Source organism: Cavia porcellus, unplaced genomic scaffold, assembly GCF_034190915.1.
Source record: "Cavia porcellus strain 051 isolate PalLab524CR breed Dunkin Hartley unplaced genomic scaffold, mCavPor4.1 scaffold_17, whole genome shotgun sequence".
Classification (NCBI taxonomy): domain Eukaryota; kingdom Metazoa; phylum Chordata; class Mammalia; order Rodentia; family Caviidae; genus Cavia; species Cavia porcellus.
In genome coordinates this window covers 21,482,687-21,497,631 of record NW_026947500.1, presented here as the reverse complement: position 1 = coordinate 21,497,631, position 14,945 = coordinate 21,482,687, and the positions used below count along the sequence as shown (strand labels likewise).

Genomic DNA, 14,945 nt, shown 5'->3' with positions numbered 1-14,945 from the left:
AAAGGAATACCCGAGGAAAAATTGTCAACATCTTGGAGATGCCAAGTAGAGTCAGAAGCTTTCTGTGAAAAGTAGTTGTAAAGATAAGAGGAGAAATCATTTTCAAGAAACAAGGATGCCTGGGAGGGGCATCTCCATGCATCCTACCTGTGGTGAAGGCTGCCCACCACTCGGGCCCCCAGGCCCAGGGGACGCTGAGAAGGCGTGGAGTGTGATGGGCCACTGCCCACCTCCTTCCTGTGAGAGTTTGCAGCTGCTTTGCAAAATCCGGCTGTGTTTACAATGTGTGTTCAAAGTTAGCAGAGGAATGGCATCATGGGAAAAGAAAAGGAAGGAAGAGAAAGAAAGAAAGGAAGGATGAAAAAGAAAGAGGGAGGGAGAAAAGGAGGGAGAGGAGGAAAGAAAAGAAAAAGGAAGGAAAAAAAGGGAGGAGGGAGGAAGGACAAAACATATATGATTCAAATATTTAGCAGTTTCAAAATGGCCACTAAAGGTAGATGCCAAAATTATGTAACAAAACATAAAAACAGACACAGGAAGAGGGGCAGAAGAGGTCCGTGTTAGCACATTCAAGGTTTCTGTTGTGTGTTTTCAGAGCGGTGTAGACATAACAGTGCAGTGTCTCACCGTGTGACACAGACAGAAGCCACCCTAGCTCTGGGTCTTGCTCACCGTAGAGTTGAGTCTCAGAAGGAAAGGCCAGTCCTCCCTTCCATTTTGCACTGCAGCAATCCTGTGTCGGTGAGGCAGGAGCACTGCTGCTAGAATTTTCTTTACTGTGGGGTCATCCCTGAGAAACCATCATCCTCTCTCAGAAATGCCTCAGTGACAGTGAACACTGTCTCTGTCGAGGCTCCCTGTTGGAACCTCTCCTTGGTTTGGTAAATAATTCTTGTTCCAAATTCCTTGTGGTGAAAACTCCCCTTTCCAAGTCTCAGGGGTTTGGTGAGTGTTGAGTCTGGCAGGGGCTTGAAGGCTTGAAATGCAGTTAAAACCAGCCAAGTGAGGACAGTTGTATGACATGTGGGTTAGCTGGCATGCAGGCACCTTCTATGAGAGGATAAAGAAGGAGGCTTCCTCAGGGAAAGTCACTAAGATGGGAAAAGCCCGGGGAGCAGAGGGAAGGAGAGAAAAGAAAAGTGTCCTTAACTATTCAGAACAAAAGACAGTATGGAGTAAGGTGCTGGGGACAGGCCGTGAGGTACCTAGTAGAAAATGGAGTGGAGGGAACCAAGGAGTCCCTGGGCAGAAAAATCTGACCATGAAATCCAGGGATCTTGGGGTTTGCCCTCATCAGCAGCCCAAGGGGGTGGATGCCAACCTCAAAGGCCCATTCTAGGTCTAGAGTTCTGTGAATGCATGGGTATCAACAGACTAAGCCCCTGTTGGTACCCCAAATCTCCTCCTACTTATCCCTGGGTACCTACACATGTTATAATTTTCTGTGGTAATGAAGACACAGAAAAGGTTGAGAAGCATTAGCTCAGCTAATTAACTTTGGTTGTGAAGATCACAGTGACTATCTGTGAATATTAGTCTGAGATAATTATGTTCTAAATTCCCCCCCCCCACTTTTTTTTTTTTTTGGCCTTTCTTCTAGTCACAGAATTCCCGGGTTTTTAGACGACTTCTTCCTTCCCTGCTCTTAAACCTACATTTCTGTGTCTGGGATGGGAACCATACTCAAGCTGGCCAATCAGAGCAGGGGCTTCTCATGGCCTCAGTGATTGGTTCATGTTGAACACCTGACCCGATCTGACCAATCAGAGTGTGGACTCTTCCTGGCCTTCTGAGTTGACTAGGGAGTGGGCTCTGTGTCAGTGTGGGACAGATCCTCTATGTTACAGTGATTGGTCCAGCTTCCCATGTGACCCAAGGCTAACCAATAGGACTTAATTCAGGGATGCCTGTGTGAATTGTTACCAAAGAGACTATTTCCTGTCTCTGGGTTTTCTGGGAGAATGCAGAATCAGCCCCAAACTCCTGGTATGTCTTTCAACCATGAGCCTGCCTGATAAAGGGATCAACATAAAGAAAAGCTAAACTCAAAGATGTGAGACCAAGTTCTGACAACACCATTTGGGTACGTGCGTCCAGCTGTACCTGAAAGTAAGATTTTTCAGCTACCTAGATAACAAATACTCTCTCCCACCATCTTGTTTTTCTCCTCTTCCTCCTCCTTTTTTCTTTCTTGAAAACAGCAATTGAATTTATGGCCCCATACTTACTAGGCAACACCACGCCCCTGTGTTACATTTTCTTATTAGGCCAATTGGATTTGAAAGACTCCTAATCCAATAACATACAGAGAGAACAGCTTGCAAACCAGGCTGTCTCATGTTTCAGGTCCTCAATGCAGATGTCACCGCCCGTATTCCTGATGATTCAGTTAATATTGAATCTTCCACCGCTTCCTGAGTGACACATGACCTGGTCAGGGACACTCCTGATCGTAGCCCACTGACCTGGTCATGACCAGCCACCTGCCTGCCTGGTGTCTGATTTTCAGCTGTCAAACTCTAGTGCCACTGACCCTCTGTGCACGCCTCAGGACCCTTGGCCTCAGGACCCTTGGCTGACGGCTTGCTTCTCTTAGTGTCTCCACCTGGATGCTGTTTTAAGGACAGGACAGCAGGGCACCACCCTGTCCTTCTCTGTCACTGATTCCATGCGAGTTTGGGGCTGATTTCTGTAGCACAAACACAACCTCTTTTCTACCAGGTAGGTATGCGAGAAACTTTGGTTTTCCTAGTTGAGAGCCTAAGGCACAGCATGTTTCTTACACTGCCCCTGCGACGGCCGCTGAGTAGGCCTGGCTTTGACTGGGTGACGGGATGTGACACAGGACAGCGCTGTGGAAAGACCACGCAGAAGAGCTCTGAGCTCCTCTGACAGCCAGCGTTGTGTGTGGTCCGGGGAGGCTCCAGTTACACAGCCCCCTCCCCCACATTCTGACATGTCCCCAGGGGGCAAACCCCCTTTGTCAAGCTCCCCGGGAATTCCCCAGCGACCCCACCCCCACCCCAGGCTGAGAATCAGAGGAGAGCCGCCTCTCCTGGTGCTCAGTCCCATCCTGAGGCCCCGTCAGAGGAGGCTCCTGGGTTTCATCCATGAATACTTTTTACCTAGTGGGAAGGGACAGCTTCCCAGTGAGGCGAAGGAGTAATATGCACATTCCAAAAAATTATAAAATACTGAGGGCATAAAGAGGAAACAGCCTCATTTGCATCGCCCCATACTGGTCACCTGGCCGCCCCTCCAGGCCCGGGGCTCAGAATCTGCATTGCTACCAGACCCCTTGCTAAGCAACCCCACAGCCGCCCTCACACTCGGTGGACTTCCTGGCACTAGCTTTGTACTCCTGTTAAATTTGGGGTTCCAGTCCAGCGATCAGCACCACGATCGCCAACATTTAAAATGGCTTCAGCATTATTTTAGGTTTCAGTTTGGTCCCTGTGCTCTAAATGCTTGAGGCCAGGTTTGTTCCTTCTCTCTGGGGACGGTGGGTGGACGACGGGCAGCCCAGGAAGGGTTACCGTTTACCAGGGCTCTGAAGACCCGGGCTAGCGACACCGCGGCTACTGCTGGCAAAGCTGAGATTTTTGCAGTGATTGCCGTGAGTTTGCTTCATGTTGAAAGATGCACTGAATGGCAATTTCTTTTTGTTTGCATGTATTTGTTGTGCGCACGTGTGTGTGTGTGTGTGTGTGTGTGTGTGTGTGTGTGTGTGTTCCCGCCGTCTCCGTGTGTGGCCTCCTCCGGGTGAATGTACAATGTTCCCACTGCTGCTTATCCTGAAGGCTTTCCAAGCCTCCCTCCCGCCACTGCCGACAGACAGCTGGGGAAAACATCTCTCCAAAGGGGAGCAGGAGGAGGAGGAGGCCGCAGAGGAGGTTTCTGGGCGGCTCCTATTCAGGAAGGTGAGGGAGCTCTGCTGTGAAAGGTCTCCTTTGCAGCCCCTCTTGCTTTCTACACGCTGGCTTGGGAAGGTGCCCAAAAAGCTGTCTGGAGGGTCCTGGGCTTCTCCAACAGTGCTGGGAACCAGGAGGTGGCTGCTGCAGCTGGTGGGAGGAGCCGGGCTCAGGGTCCCTGGAGTGCTGGGGCGGGGAGTGCAGGTGGGGAGCAGCAGGGTGGAGGAGACACTGGGCTGCAGGCTGAAGGCCTGGGCTGGGCACTGGGCCACAACTGGGGTCCCCTGAGAGTGGCATTAATGTTAGCTTCCGCTGGGGTCTGTCACCTCACCTAGCTTTTCCTCTACAAGAGTAATTCCCAGTCAAATGTGGGCCCACAGAGCTATGGTCCCAGAACTTGGGGAGGCTGAGGCAGGAGGATTGCCAGTTGGAGTTCCTGTGTTAAAATGAAAAATAAAAGAAGAAGGACTGGGGATGTAACTCAGTGTAAAAGCCTTGGGTTTAATTCTCAGCATCACCGAGAGGAAGAGAGAGAGAGAGAGACAGACAGACAGACAGACAGACAGAGACAGAGAGAGAGAGAGAGACAGAGACAGAGAGAGAGAGAGACACAGAGAGACAGACAGAGAGAGACAGAGAGACAGAGACAGAGAGAGACAGAGAGACAGAGAGGCAGAGAGAGACAGACAGACAGACAGAGAGAGAGAGAGAGAGAGAGAGAGAGAGAGAGATTCTCCAGAAGCTGTTTTCCCCCCACCCTCTGACTTATATTTTTGCCCATGACCTGCCCTGGCCTGGTGCCTCAGCCCAGCTTCTTCTATTACTTTTTAAGAGGAGTCTATGATTTTATGAGGGTAGTTTGGCCAACCAAGTTTGCACCAGGCCTTGATTTCTATGCTTACGGCCCAGTCAGCCCTCGGACCCAGTCAGCCTATGCCAAGTGACTGCTCACAGAGACAACCCCGGACATGTCTGACCGCCACTGTGTCCTCTCTGAACTGGGCACCGATTTCTTTTCTCAGTGGATTCGCTGTGGTTGTGCACTTCCCCTGGGATTTCAGGATAGCCCCAAGCACCTGGGTGATCCTCTCTAATGGCCTTGGCTAGACAACTCTAACAGGTGGACAGCTGTTCCCTTGTCCTCCTTCTCCCACCTCCAAACCCCTGGATCCTCTGGACCAGGAAAAAAAGAAAGACCCAGAACAAAAACTCCCTGTCTGCATATGGTACACTTTCAACCAAAAAGCGCAGAGCCCAGCAGAGTGGTCTCTGGGACAACTTGTTTGAGTACAAAGGACAGGGTTCAAGGGACAGGGTGGTTATGTGTTTTGGACATCCCGTGGGTGCCGGTTTCCAGGATCTTTATCTCAGCCCATCCTGTTACAGGCCTGGCACAGTCACAGGCCTCTTTGCTGAGTTGGGTACCCCAAGTTCTCAGGCCCACGGCAGTTTTTCAGGTGTGGATGTTGGCTAGCTCCTGACGTTGCTAGAAAAATATAGGCAGCTTTGGCCACCTAGGTAAAAGCCACTGTGGCATTTTTCCTGGCCTCAGCTGAATTCAAACCATGAAACTCTGTGTTTGTGTGTGTGTGTGGTTTTTTTTTGTTTTGTTTTCCAGTCTCGGAGCTAACAGGACTCAATGCCTTTTAAAAACCTTTTGAGTTTTAAGTGCCAGGAACATAACTTACACTGGTTCCCTTACCTAGCCTGCCAGAGACCCTGCGTTCAAGCCCCCGGCACCCCCACCTCTTACTCTTTATAAATCCAGCATTATTTGTGTTTCCCTAACCTAACATAACTTGTCCATAGCTTGCTTTGGGTAACAGAATGGGAAAGGTATGAAAGGTAACTTGCTAACCATGAAGAGCACAGGGCAACAAGAAAATAAAAATCCTGTGTTCAGGTCCCTGCTTGACGACTTCCGGGGGTGGGGTGGGGCACAGTGCTTCTGAGCTTGGGATTCTTCCTCCGAAGAACAGGAAGGGTCATAGTACACACCCGCCTATGTCACAGATGGCTTTGAGAATCAAGTGCACTAATGTTTATAAAAATAGGTAATCGCCATGAAGGACTACATACATGTGAATCATTGGGCTTTTTGAAATGATTTTCCAGGAGGACCAAGTGCTGTGGGATGTCCAGCTGTGCAGAAACCTGAATGTTCGGACCATTTGCTCTCAGATGGCCAGCAGTGGTCCCAGTGTGATCAGCCTTGGGATCCCTGCTTGTTTCCTGTGGGGCTCAGGTTTTGGGGGTCGTGGCAGTGTAGCAAATAGAAACACCAGAAGCTGCAGGGAAGTGTTCTTCACTTCCCTGTGTTTTGTCTTAAGCCACCTGGTGTCTCCAGGATTATGGATGTAGGTGGCATCCTAGCTACCCTGGCCCTGCAATAGGCAAGTTGCTTCGTTTTTCCAAACTCAGTTTCCCCATCTGTAAAATAGGTATGAGATACAGTTCCTAGAATGGTGGGGTTAAAAGACAACCCTGACAAAGTGCTTACTATGAGGTATCTTGCACATGGGCTCAGTGATTGAATGACGATGATGACAACTATTTCCAAGAATTTGAGGGAAAAAATTCCCATTAGTCCATTTGTGTTTCGTGGTGGGGTTTTCTGTTGGTTGGGCAGTCAGTTGGCAACCATTTACTGGATCCCATAAGTCTGTGGGAGACCAGGCTATTCCACCCCAAAAAGATGAAGGATTACGGAGCCAAAGGCAATTAAGAGGAAGCAGATGTCAGCCAGCTCTCCTCTCCGCCTTCCCTCTGTTTGTCTGAAAGCAACAGTGAGGTTTACAAAGACAAAAGGTATCCTCTACCACTGCTCCCCAGGAGAACAAAGGGCAGCCCGGGTACAGCTGTGGGCTCGTCTAGCCTGGAGGTTGGAAGAGAACCTACATCAATGGCTCTGCTGCTCCTCTTCCTTTGCCTTTCCTCAAATTGCCACCCAAGAGTCTCCAAGTCCCTTTCCTTTGTCTTGCCACTTCTCTCAAAATTAACCGCTCTTTTGTTTCCCCAGTGCTGGGAATGGAACCCAGGGCCCCAGAAACGTTAGACCAGCACTCACCACCGAGCTTCCCCTCCAGCCTGACTGCTCTTTTGGGAAGATCTAGATAAAGAAGCGGGCATTCAAAGCCTCCTTTTTGAGATCTGTTCCTTTCCTGGTGTCTCAACTGTGTATATGAAATACACGTTAATAAATTCTTTCTTTTCCCTCTGTTAATCTGCCTGTTAAAAAATACAGGTCCCCTTCTAACTAAGAACCTAGTAGGAGTTCTTTTTTCCTTTACAAATCCACAAACTCCTTTCGGTTCTCTTTAGTGAAGAGCTGCCAGCCTGACCAGACACTACCACCCACGATCCTAGCACAGAGAATCTAATTTCAGGGCAGTAAGGAAAACGAGCAGAGGGCAAATCAGGACATGGTTAAGGGGAACCCAGGGGGTGGGGCAGCCAGGTGCTAAGGAGGTGGCCGCAGATGGAGCTGGAGGTGATTTCTGGTGATCACAGCGGAGTGGCTTTCAGATACAGGGCAGACGGCAATAACAAGGAGGCTCAACAGTGGTGGCCGAACCAAGACAAACCCTATCTGAAGTGAAAGGACCCTGTCCTCTTACTCAAGGACACTTGTGTGCTTCCATGCAGTGGCAGCTGGGTGGCCCCTTCATCTTGTCATTCTACCTTTCCAGGTGTGGCTTCCTGATGGGAATGATGGCCTAGGGTTCCAGCCAGCAGGAAGGAGGAAAGAGCAAGGGAAGGAGAAATGACCGTGAGAATAATACTATACTTGCAAACGGAAGTAGCAGAGAAACCAACTTAGTGATGTACTTTGTTTTTCTGCCGTGCTAGGCATCACACCCAAGCTGTAGCTGTGCTACAGGGACTCGAGCATGCTGCAGGCACGCCTCCTCCTCTGGAGCTGCACCCCAGCCCGTAGTGATGCACCTTATTGACTGGATCAATCCTGTCCTTATCATACAGCTAGGATTTGAATCCAAGACATCCCATATGCTCTACCACTGAGCTACATTCCAGCCCAGGAAACATTTTTATTGACAGAAAGAATTAAGAAGTTAGAAGTGAACAACAAAGCATAAATGAAGAAGTAATCATGGAAGCGCATTGTTTAAGAGATGTGGAAGTAACCTGGTGAAAGCTTGGAAAAGCTTGCCTCTGGGGAGCTCACTGGGACTGGGGAGGCATTAGGGCAGTGGTGGCGAACCTCTGGCACATGGCGTGCCGTAGCAGGCTGTTTGTGTCACTGAATGATATAAAAGGTTCGCCATCACTGCATGTGGATTTATTGCTTTTCCTTAGATGCCCTCTGTCATCCCCTGTCATCCCATCTCCTTCCCCAACGCCATCTGTGCTGGAACCCAAGGCCTCACGCATGCCAGGCAAGTTCTTTAATGCTGGGCTGCCTCCCGGCCCTGGAGGTACTGTTTAATTTTTAAGTCTCTCACTTTAGTTAGAATTAGGTATAGTTGCAAATGACAGAGTGCCCACTATAACAGCTTAAACAGGGAAGATGTTTATTTTACTCTTGTAAATTTAGTGCAGGGAGTGAGCAGTCCAGGACTGCGTGTGTGTGTGTGTGTGTGTGTGTGTGTGTGTATGAAGGTCTTGTTTTATAGACTTCTTGCTATCTGGGCTTCCTCCAGCTCATAGAACCACGATGCCACCCCTAGGCTGGGGGCCCCCCTCTTCTTGATCCAGGCTGGTGCTGCAGCAGGTTCAAGGCAGCAGAATAGAGATGCTAGAGTAGGTAAAGTGGGCATAGCTTCCTGCATGCCACGTTTTAGAAAAAGTGTCCTGGAAATTGTCATATGATGCTTCCTTTTACATTTTATTGGCCAGAACATAGCCACAGGGCTCCATCCTCCTGCAAAAGTACCTGGGAAATGTGTTTGTTTGTTTTGTTATACTAAGGACTGCGTTGCACTGAACCACATCCCTAGCCCTTTTTTATTTTTTATTTTGAGATGGGGTCTCCTGAAGTCACTAGTACCCATCTGGGCTCAAATTTGTGATCCTCTTGTCTGAGCCTCCCAATGTGCTGGGATTATAGGGATGGCCGCCTTGCCTGCCTGTAGGCTTATACAAAAATTTCTATCCACAAATTTAAAAATTGTATCACTATGGACAAAACAAAGAATAAATAATGAAAGGTAATTAGCCATCTTCACCTTGATATAAATAACCACAAAATGCAATATCAAGAGGGATATATTTTTATAAGAAAATATTAGAAATAGAATAGATTGATGAAAGGAAAAAGGATAGACAAATACATGGTAAAGCATATGTAGCAAAATGATCATTGTAAAAATCTAGATGATAGTTCATATATCATTTTCGACTTCCTCTTTCTATATGAAAACTTTCATAACAAAATGTTGAAATGAAATAGGATTAGAAAAAAAACAGTTTTTAAAAAGTGTTTTTAAAATTTGTAGCCTGTCTGTCCTAAGAACTTTGCTTTGCTCATATCTATACTCAAGTTTTCAAATTTTACCCAAAATGCTTCAATTCTTCACAACTTGAAAATTTCTCCTTACTCTTTTTTTTTTATTTTAAAGAGGATAAAACCAAGGAAAATAAAATAGAATAAAACCAATCAAATTAGTATAAGTGATACAGGACTTCAAAACTTTAGGAAATTAGCGATAGTTAACATCATGCCTTTTATTGTCTTCAAAATAGCTGCAGATACCTTCAGACACAGTAAAAATCAAACAGGACAGAATAGTGTAGAAACAATAAAAACAAAACAATGAAGGTGATACAAGACTTCAAAATAAGCTAATGAATGCAATAAAAGACTTCAAAATAAGCTAATAGTAAATCCAAAATGGCTACCCTGATATGTCTTGCTATCTTTTAAATAGCTGCTCTTGCCATCAGATTTAACATAATCAAACAAAGCAAAAGAGAATAAAACCCAACCCAACAAAACAATGAAATTGATACGGATCACTTCCTGGTGAGGCCTGGTTCTCTTCCCCTGCAGTCCACCAATGGCGCCGACTCACAGGAAGAGGCTTGGGTCTGGCTGTCTCCACTTCAGCCTGTGCATGACACTGGTTTCCAGGCAGGAATCACTTCCTTTTCTTCTCCTTACTCTTAACACCCACACCAGCTCCATATTTCTGCCTCAATAATTTTTGACTTTCATTTGGGTCTAAACCTGGACGTTGATGCATAGCTTCGGGTACCCTGGACTTGGAGCTCCCCACACAGATATTTGATTGTGAGTAACAGTCCTGGTCCTCACAGCCTGATGGGCTGACTGTCTGGGAAGGTTCTCCTCTCCCTCCCCTCGTCTGAGGAATTGAGTACTATTTTGTTCGATACCTTTTCTTTCCTTCCTTCCACTTAGAAAATAGCATCTGGCCTGGAAAATGTAGCTCACTGGGAAAGCATTTGTCTAGCGTATGCAAGGTTCAATCCCTAGCACCACCAAGGAAAAAAATAGCAACTATGTGACAGCTTATAAAATGATAAAGGAAGACAATGCAATTTTTTTTTACCAGTACCAGGGATCAAACTCACAACCACACATTTACAAGGCAGGCACTTATGCCACTGAGCTAAATCCCCAGCTCCAGCAATGCAATTTCTAAGACACATCTAGTTTCTGGAACAATCAGCCCAAGTGATGCCTTCATGAAGTTGTGGTCACCTATTTATCCTCTCATTCAGTAGATAGTCAATGTCTTCTATGAATCAGACACCATGGTGGTACTAGATTGCTCATCTTAGATGCCAGTCCTTTGAGAATCCATTTAGTGTCCAAATGAGAGCTGTGACAGGCCTCTTTGATCCATCATCTTTGGGCTCCTACTATGGCAAACCCCATGTACTAGGAATCCTTTTGGTAATTCAGTAACTGAGAACTTTGGCCAGGTGCCAGGCAGCTCAGGCAAGAACGCATCCTTATCTGGGGCAATTTTTGCTGTCGAGGGCCTGTGAGGACCACCTGTTCCTACTCAGGGCACCGGTGCCTCCCGATCGGACTTTGCAGGTGTGTTTCACGCTTGGTAAAATCTGAAGTGAGCAAACCGCGCAGCCTCTGTCTCCTTGTGTCTGTGCTACCTGCTTCTTGCATAAACAATTCATTCACTTATCCATGTGAAAAGTCGTGGCTTGCTGGCTGCATACTCTTAGCTGTGCTGCCTTTAAGTATGCTGAGATTCTGTGCTACCTTTTCCTTTCTTCTTACCTTTGAAAACATCAGTTATGAGTGTACATAGTGGGTGGCCTTTGTGCGGTATTTTCTGCCTCATTTTCCCCAACTTTCATTTCTGTAGAACTGAGCCAACACTTAATGAAATAAGGAGGGAAAAGAACGAAACCAAGCCAACTACTTGGTGGAAAAAGCCAGAAAGGTCAGCAAACTTCTTAGCTAGGATTCCGTGTTGGGAAAAAAGCATTTTGAATTATTCACATTGCTTTGACTTTCTACAGATTAAAGAGCTGAATAATAACTTGGAAGACTGACTAACAGCTCTACCCTGTCGCTCTGGCCTAAGTGACACTAGCAGTCTCTTTAGAGACTTGGAAATACTATGTAAGTACTGCATTTACCATGCATCAGGACAGGTTCGTGGTCCTGCTATTTCTTTGTAGTAGAATGAATTCAGTGAATAGTGATAACAACAGTAATAACAGTGATAATTCGGGTGCCTTTCCCTGGCTTCCTCAGAGCTCATCAGTGTGGGGTGCTGCGTGCTCACCCCTCCCTTGCTCATCATCAGAGAGCCTGGGTGGCCCCCGCTTAATGCCTCTGGTACCAACTGGCAGGACACATGAGAAGGGGCCTCTGTAAATGCATGCAGGTGGCTTCTTGCCTCGGGTAACGAGCCTCATTGTCCTTTCGTGTCCTCGAGTTCAGTTATTTCTGGCAGAGCAGTAAATGACACTGTAGAAAAGGCAGGAGGGCAAACCGGGATCCCAAACAAAGAAGGTCATTTGGGAGACAGGGAGGGAAAAGAAAGAAAGAAAATCTCTTGAAAAGTCTTAAAAGCAGCAGAGCCTAAGTATGGTCATATGAGAGAGACGGTGTCTTTTATTTCACCACCACAAGCTGCATTTGTGTTCTTTTGTGTTTTGTTTCTGCAAAAGAGATTTTGTGGCACAGACTGAGGTTCCCGTAGAAAGCAAGACAATGGGTGTCTTATGGGTGCATTGAAAGGGATCTTCCAAGTTAAACTGACATTTCAGACTCTATTTTCGCTATGCAGGCTGAACGGGACAAGCAAGCAGAGGGATCGTGCAGTGGTGCTTTTGGTGGAACGGCACCTCTTTTCCAGAAGCTCTCTGTGACTTAAAAGCCTTGCGATCTCCCAGGCAAGCTCCTGATCCCTGTGTGAGCAGTAGCCATGGCTCTATTTCTGCACAGATGGGCACCGTGTTCTCAGGGGGACGCCCTCGAAGCTTCTGTCTCCCAGCCTGGTTACGGAAATGGGAGAGCCAGGCTGTTCACACCCTGTGTCCTCAGTGAGGCCACCTGCCCTGCAGGAAAAGGTGACGGCTGGAACCAGCGTAGCCAAGGTGAACTGAGGGCCAAGGCTTCTTGGCTGGAACATTATCCTGTGCTTCCCACTCACCATTTGCCCTCACATCTAGCTTTGGGACATGATCTTGCTAATAAATCTCTTGGAATGTGGGTTCCTTGCTTTATTAAACTGAAGCGGTCACCAACATTTTTCGAGCTGGTTGCAAAAAATATGTGAAGTTTATAGCAGTGTGTCTCCTGTGTCGATGTTCAAATATGTTGGATTTACGTATTTTTTTGTAGTGGTTAATCAGTAGAGGAGGTGTTGCCCTGCTTTGTAAACACCAGGCATTTACCTCTTGAGAAAAGCTTTATTCTTTGAAGACCACCCTTAATGTAAATTTTAAGCTTATCTTTGTTTTATTTTGACAGCCTCTCACTGAGGCCAGGCTGGCTTTGCACTTGTTATAAACCCCAGGCTGGCCTCAAAGGCCTGAGCCTCCAGCCTTAGCCTCCCAGTGCTAAGATCCCCAGGCATGTGCCATCACGCCGGACTGAATTTTAAACTGACTTTAACTAATAGGGGAAACCCGCGATTTCCCCCTGTGCCAACACACACGTGCACCCCAAGTCTCCCGGTTAGAGCTGGATTATACTTTTTCAATTTGTGTCAACTCATATCTATAAAAAGAAGTTCTCTAACACAGTGAGAAGCCTTTAGCAGTCACAGCTTCCTGAAGAGGACTGGTGGGCCCAAATTTACTTCCTGAAGAGAAAGGTTTCATTCCCATCTACCCCCAGTGACTCCCCTCTTTCCAACCAGTGAGTATCAGGGCTGAAGGCCTGGGTCAGACAGGCTGGGGGTAGCCTTCCCGAGCTCAGCATTCTCACCTGTGAAATCAGAGTGATCCACAGGAGGAATGCCCCTCTCCCGGGATGGTATAAGAATGGAAATAAAGCAGGCCCACTATATTCCCTGGGCAAGCAGAGGAAGATGCAGCCACAATCGATCCTAAATTGTCTTGCAGAGGATGAGCACCTGTACAAGTCAAAGTTCCCCTCTGAGCCTGAGCTACAAAACTTATGAAAACTGTTTCTGAGCATACACCGCCTTCAGGCTCCTGGAGGAATGGAACTTCGAACATCTAATTAGCGAGGGGGAAAACACAAAAACACATGGAACATATTCTAAGGCTGAGCCTGGTGTCTGAGGGTGGGTGGAATTGTTAAAACGTTTTAGAACAGCTGATGGAATTTAAGTGTGAAGGCTTCATCTTGTCCTTTTTCCTAAACTTTGAAGAATTTTGAGGAGACTGAAAATATTTCAGGATAAACATTTAAATGTGAGGCTTTTGGCAGAAACAGAAAAATTGTCATTCTGGATCCAGGTTTGACTTGGATAGGGAATGACTTAGAAAAACATCAAGAAGACAGAAACTTATGAAAAACTGTATTTACTCAAGGCCGAAGGGAAGGTTTCTGTCTCGTCTAAAACTGATGTCACACAAAACAGGGAGGCAAAGACTGAGAGACCAGAGGAGGCAGAGTTTCTCAATGTGTGTCCCGTGGAATCCAAGTCTTATGAGACGTTTAGTGCCGGAGGGGTTCCAAGGTCAGACAAGTTTGAGAAACTGCCCTAACAGTACCTTTTGAGATAAACGTGCAGCCACCTAGGGTCTCAGAGTTTCCAGAAGTGAAGAAATCATCAATGACAGATCTGATCAGTAGCTTCCGACTAATTATTTCTCCTTAATTTTTTACATTTTTAAAAAACATATTAGAGATGTTTATGAAATATGGACAGTCCGGCAATATACAATGGTCAAATTAATTGGCATTTTCATTGCATTAACTTTGAGCATTTCTTTGGGACCGTTTGAACTCCTCTCTTTTAGTTCTGTATAAAATGCATAATAAGTTGTTGTAAGTTATCATTACCCAGCAGTCCTGGAGACCGTTAGTACTTATTTTCCCATCCTGTCATCAGAACACAGCTGTGCTCAGCAGAGAATGGGCCCAACTGCAGGGAATGGGTCCTCACTCTTCTAGGAGGCATCTAGATGAGTATGTGTCTCACTGCCTCTGCTCCGGGAGACTTAAAGTGGTGGAGAGAGGAACGGTGGGGGCAGAAAATGTGCTTCCCTTCTGATCTCTCTCTGTTTTCCTCCTTTGAGACAGGTAATGTAAGGGACCTGTGGAGCCTGGAGAGTGGCTGCTGTCCTGTAACCCTGAGGGCTGGGCAGTGGACTGGAGGGTTGTTAGCAGATGCCTACCTAGGGCCCTGGCGCTGCTCATTTGTTCACCTCTTAAGTTTTTGCTAATGTCAGCAGATATTGCTAAAACTAGTCCCGATATTTGGGACATAATACAGGCTAAGGGGCTTTGCTTCCTAGTTTGAGCTCTTGGGCCACAGAGTCCATTTCTCCAGACCTCCCACTGCAATCCCTCCCTGAAAGTATGCAGTCTACAAAACCCGCTTTGAAAGATGCTGAAGCAAAGGGAATAGGCATGAGAAAGCAAGATGTCTGGGTCCCAGG

The 14,945-nt window shown here is 46.9% G+C and overlaps 1 long non-coding RNA gene across 3 annotated transcripts; it reads left to right on the top strand.

Moving 5' to 3' along the window:
* Positions 1–2,431: 2,431 nt before the first annotated feature.
* LOC106027345 (uncharacterized) lies at positions 2,432–12,579 on the top strand. 3 transcript variants are annotated; one of them, XR_001200938.2, is made up of 3 exons: positions 2,432–2,721; positions 11,379–11,481; positions 12,155–12,579. It is a non-coding gene; the product is annotated as an uncharacterized LOC106027345 (long non-coding RNA). The 3 variants fall into 3 exon arrangements; XR_001200940.2 differs by lacking the exon at positions 2,432–2,721 and adding an exon at positions 3,769–3,920; XR_001200939.2 differs by lacking the exon at positions 2,432–2,721 and adding an exon at positions 9,725–11,299.
* The last annotated feature ends 2,366 nt before the right edge of the window (positions 12,580–14,945 follow it).